The following is a 5,722-nucleotide window of genomic DNA, read 5'->3' as shown; positions in this document are numbered from 1 at the left end:
CGGAAAAAAAAAACAGAATAAGGGCACGCATTACCACTGTGCAGAACTGTGAGTGAGGAAAGAAGTAGTTTAGAAACAACCAACAGAGTTGGCTGGGATCTTGGTAGACAAAAAAACAGACACTTGCAATCACAAAACCGCTGCAAGAAACAAAATATAAGGTGACTGTGATTTGATTATTAGTCTGGCTTTGTTATGGTCTTCCAGTCGGCGACCACTGCAACAGATCATGAGCCAGTCAGGCTGACTTACTGTGACATGTGCGTGTTCAGTGGAGGAGCAGCAGAAGCAGAAGCACAAGGAGCAAAAACATCTGCAGGAATCCCGTACACCACCTCTCCATTCCTGCATTAATAAAATCCGACAGATACATTAGATAACATAAAAAGTGTGTTTGAAGATACAAACAGAGGCTCATAGTTGTGTTGGTTTGCATTTATGTGTGTGTTACTTACATTGTTCCAATAGGAACCAGGTTCCCCTCAATGCCTTGAGGGAGCGTGACCACTTGCACATTGTTGCACTGGAGACACAAACAGACACAGAACAAGGGATTAGACAGGCTGCGTCATCTATGTCATCTGTCCACCAGGTGTCAGAGTCTCCCCTCTTTTTTAAGAGAAAGTAACCGCTTGAATGAACTGCAGTGGCACCCATGGAGTAAGACACTTCTGGAGAGCGTTAACACGGCAGTGTGTGAATGTTTCTGCAGAGGGTCACAGGATTTAGGAGTATGTATTCATTTGAAGATGGGACCACAGTAGAAAACGCTTGGCAAGAGCCTTGTTAATGCATTAATGCAGCATTTCATGACTCCCAACATGATTTCAACTAAATGTTACTTTTTAGTTAAGAGCTTGCTGTCAGAAAGCAAGTATCCCAAAGTGAAACCTAATTCACATCGAGTCACATCACTAAAAGAAAATCTTGACAGTTTTGTGGGTTTACTGATCTAATTCACCTGCAATTCAGTTTAATTATAAGGTGCACTGAAACTTCTAAAAACGTGTCATTTTTTTATCAAAGATCTGTGAACGGTCCAGCACTGATATCACAGCGATGCCGCTAAACCTGCTGTCTACTACACCGCATCTGCAACCAAACTGTGAAGATGCTTCAGAATGCGTGTGGTTAACCAGGGTCTTACGTGGTGTGGGGGAGCACTGGCGACTGCTGCTCCTGGGACGTTGTACACAGGCCATTGATATGGCAGGTACTGTGAAGAGAGAGGGAAGGTTAACAGGACCCGATACACAGTCAAAAAATCTCATGCAGTTTTCAATTTAAACCAACACAGAATATCTTGTCAGACACATGAGGGAGGCACTGGAGATTTTCTGCAAAGTGAAATTCTACGACACGCTTTGATACTTAGCATCTTACCTGTCCCTGGCTGTAAGCACCTGCCTGGCTGTGCAGGTGACCAGACTGCATGACATTTGGATCATACAGTGGTTCTTGGTAGACCATTGGAGCAGCCTGTCCAACATTCAGTCCAGGAGCATGCATCAACAGCTGATCAAAGCTGTGTTGATCTGCACCCTGGTGAATGCAACCGCCACTTCCTCCACTCATTATTTCCACTGGCTGAGAGTGGATGTCGAACCCTTGCTCAGCAGGGACGACGGAAGGCGGTTGATGTGGAGGTGTAGGTGGAGTTGGAGGGTTGGGTTCGTCTCCCAAAATCTCCTCTACCACCGCCTGGAAAGTGTCGAGCACATCTTCCCACTTCATCTCCCTAATAGTGAGTTCAAACTCTTCAGTGGGATCCATCCTTTTGAGAGATGTTGTTTCCCCAGAGCTTGTTCTCACTTGAAATCAGATTTTGATCTGACTGAGCTTCTGTAACATAAATAGAAAGCTGGTTTTGATACACTTTCACAAGTGCACACTACTATGTTTCTTCCCCTACTTTTCAGAGGGAAATACTAAATATTTTAATTTGCTACATTTACCTTTGCAGATAAAGATGTAATGTAGCTTATTTAACATATTGTAAAGCTTGTAAAATATGATGCATTATTAAAGATTAAACTATCCAACAATACTGTATATAATAAGTGGTTTCACCTCAGCAAGTAACATTTAAATACAGCTTTCATATTGATGTATAAGGCTTAATAATCCATGAATATAGTGTTTAAGCAATTTTGCTGATAAAACTTGTGCACTTTGAGTTCAGTAATATGCTGAATTTACTTGTAATGTGTTTACATTGTGGTATCGCTACTTTTACTTGAGTAAAAGGATCTTGATCGTTTAACTGTTGCTAGCCAAAACTAAAACTAGCCATCTGAGAACTTACCTAATGCGTTCACTGACGCTAGGTTTTCTAACAATCGTGTCTTTTCGCTTCGAAATGTGGATTTTGTGTCTCCGGTTTTCTGCGAGGATTTCAGCTGTTAACTCTCTGAAGTCTACAGGTGAAGTGAGCCAACACAGTGACATATGTTGTGTCAAGTTCTATAGAATCATACCGTCATTATTGACCTAATGTTCCATTCGCGGATCAGTTCTCTTGGAATCCTGTCACGGCCTCATCCACAAGCAGTTCATACAGTTCACTGATAACCAATACAACCGCTATCAATGTCCCTGTATCCTCCTTGTTTTAATGTAACTGAGTACATTTACTCCCTTTTGAGGTAATTGTACTCACTGGTGGGGGAAGCAGTCAAGTTTTATAAAGTAAAAGTATTATTACGACAATGTACATAAAAACAAGGGAAAAAAAGTACTCCACTACAAGTAAAACTCAAAGTCCCACATACAAATGAAAAAGCACAGACATATCATCAGCAAAGTCTATCAAAGGTATCACAAGTAAAAGCCCTCTTGCAGTAAAACGCCGTCTATGATTAACATATTTTTATATACAACATTATTAGATTGTTAATACCATACCAGCAATGTGTAAGCATCGCTATATTGTTGTAGCTGCTTGAGGTAGAGTTAATTGTAACTACTGTACATTCTGTAAGGTAGTTTAGTTCAGTGGTTTCAAGCCATGGGGTCGGGCCCCTCCAAAAGGTCACGAGATAAATCTGAGGGGTCGTTAGATAATTAATGGGCGAGGAAAGTAGTAAATAGGCACAGTACGTCTATACACACACACACACACACACACACAAATATATATATTTGCACTGATATTCTTTGAAATGAATACAATCACACGGTATTGTTTTTCAAGGATTTTTTACATTTTTTTATTCATGGTTGTAAAAGAGGCAGAACCACGAGGGGAAAGAGGTGGAAACATTAAGTCTGCGTCTTTACACTGTATAATGATGAGACACATTTAAACTGGAAATACTTCAGGCAGAGAATACAAATCTCCATAGTTGTGGGATTATAAAAAAATAAACGTATGGTTGAATGAAATGAAAACCGTGAACACAGGGACTTTAGTATTGTTATCAGCACACTGGTAAATAAAATATAAATCACATAAAAGGGGCGGTTAGTTATTTAAAGGACAGTACACGCTCTGAGCGCTCTACACATGCATTCTTTCAAGACATCCTCAGTTTATAAAGTGTGTTGCGCTTAGGGCTGTGCTTGAAATGTAAAAAATAAGTGCCAGGATTCCCCTTATTCACATGTTGGCCTGTGTATCGGCCTGTATCGGCAAATCATTTGGTGTTACACACTGAATTTCTACAGTGAATAAAAGATACTGAGAGATTTGCTGATGTTTGACAACCATTTCAATTATTAGCAGTGGTTAAAGTGGGATTTGGCAGGTGAAGCATTCAAATTTTATACTAAAACAAAGTATTATTACAACGATGTAAAAAGTAGTCCAGTACAAGTAAAACTAAAAGTCCCGCACACAAAAGAAAAAGCTTAGAAGTATTATCAGCAAAATATATCAAAGGTATCACAAGTAAAAGCACTCTTGCAGTAAAACGCCAATTGTGATTGTAACTACTGTACATACTGTAAGGTAGTTTGGTTCAGTGGTTTCAAGCCGTGGAGTCGGGCCCCTCCAAAAGGTCACAAGATAAATCTGAGGGGTCGTGAGATGATTTATTGAAGAGCAAAGAAGTATATACATGTGCACAGTGTGTGCACACACAACATACACACACACACACACACAAACACACACACACACACACACACACACACACACACACACACACACACACACACACACACACACATATACATATATGTAATCATACAATACTGATTTTCAAGGCAGTGTTGTTTTTAATTCATGGTTGTAAAAGAGGCAGAACCACAAGGAGAGAGAGGTGGAAACATTAAATCTGTATGGTATGGTTGATCCAAATGAAAACCATGAATACAGGGACTTTAGTATTATTATCAGCACATTAAAGCTAAAATAAAGTATAAATCAAATAAAAGGGGCAGTTAGTTATTTAAAGGATATTTAAAGGCTTAGGGCAGTGCTTGAAGTGTAAAAAATAAGTGCCACTACTCCCCTTATTGACATGTTGGCCTGTTGGCCGGTACTGGGCGATTTGCTGGTGTTTGACAACCATTTCAATTATTAGCAGTGGTTAAAGTGGGATTTGGCAGGTGGGGGGAACCCTCAAATCCAGTGAAGCAACCGGTCCGAGGGTGTTATTGACGGTCCAGCGGCCCACCGGGATCTACTTACTTATTATTGGAGGGTACTCTAGATACTTCTAGGTACTTGGACAGGGCCTGTAGCTCTTTGCGCTCTGTACCATTCTTTTTATATACGGTCAATGCTACCATCATAAAAATCAGTATCGTCCCAGTAAAACCTGCAGCAGAGCGTGCACTGGCAGACCACCGTGAACTACAGATCATCCACAGAAGAAAAGACGAAGGAGGGGGCGTCGTGGTGGTTTGGTGCCACGCTGGGAAATGTAGTGTTTAAGAAATAACCTGACAAAACCGTATTTTCCTAGTTTGATAAGGGAACTGGATAACGTGAAACTTCATTACATATTTAATAATGAGCTCTGTTACATAATTAGAAACGGTCGTAGTTTAAAGTCCGGGGTTTGTTTTTGTTTTTTGATAAACTTTCTTCTCGAACCTTCTGGTTAATACCGATTCACCCATAGTGCACTGCGCCGCTTCCTTTCTTCTCGGTTGTGTGGTGGTCCAAAATGTCGCTATTAGATGGTCCGTTAAACGTGCTCGGCCAGAGAACAACTGGCGAGTCTGTTCGCACTCAAAATGGTGAGTTATCGTGCTGCTTTGCTTGGCTTTTCAGACGACAGTTAGCGTCTCTTCTGTGCGTGTCTAAGGCACGACAGGAGCACTGATTAATTTACTGCATGCAACACACGTGTGGCTACTGCTAACGCTAACGCGAATATTAACGTTGATTTTAAGCCTCTGCCCTTTTTTTTGTTGAGATTCTGCAAAGCAAAGTCAATGAGCTCCTAACGCTGGCAACATTTATTACATTTTGGTAATCCCATTTTAGTGCCTTTCATTCGCAACACCATGAATGGACGGCTATGCTAATGGGATAAAAAAAAAACTGTCATGGTCTGAAGGTGTGGCAGGCTGACTGTGCACCCCACTGAATAAAATGACAGAATATTGCTGTGCTACAATGGTTGTTATAAGTTCAACCAGACATGTTTAATGATGTGCGAGCTGCCTTAAAACGTACAGCTAGTAGCAGCTTCCTTCTTTTCTATTCAGTCATGGCCGCAGCATCCATCGCCAACATCGTCAAGAGCTCCCTCGGACCCGTTGGCCTCGA

The 5,722-nt window shown here is 41.0% G+C and overlaps 1 non-coding gene across 1 annotated transcript; it reads left to right on the top strand.

The window, feature by feature from the left end:
* Positions 1-5,424: 5,424 nt before the first annotated feature.
* LOC120787049 lies at positions 5,425-5,563 on the top strand. Its single transcript, XR_005706859.1, has one exon. It is a non-coding gene; the product is annotated as a small nucleolar RNA SNORA29 (small nucleolar RNA).
* Positions 5,564-5,722: the final 159 nt, after the last annotated feature.

The sequence above is a fragment of the Xiphias gladius genome, unplaced genomic scaffold, assembly GCF_016859285.1.
Source record: "Xiphias gladius isolate SHS-SW01 ecotype Sanya breed wild unplaced genomic scaffold, ASM1685928v1 HiC_scaffold_104, whole genome shotgun sequence".
Taxonomy (NCBI): Eukaryota; Metazoa; Chordata; class Actinopteri; order Istiophoriformes; family Xiphiidae; genus Xiphias; species Xiphias gladius.
This window is presented reverse-complemented; position numbering and strand designations above follow the sequence as displayed.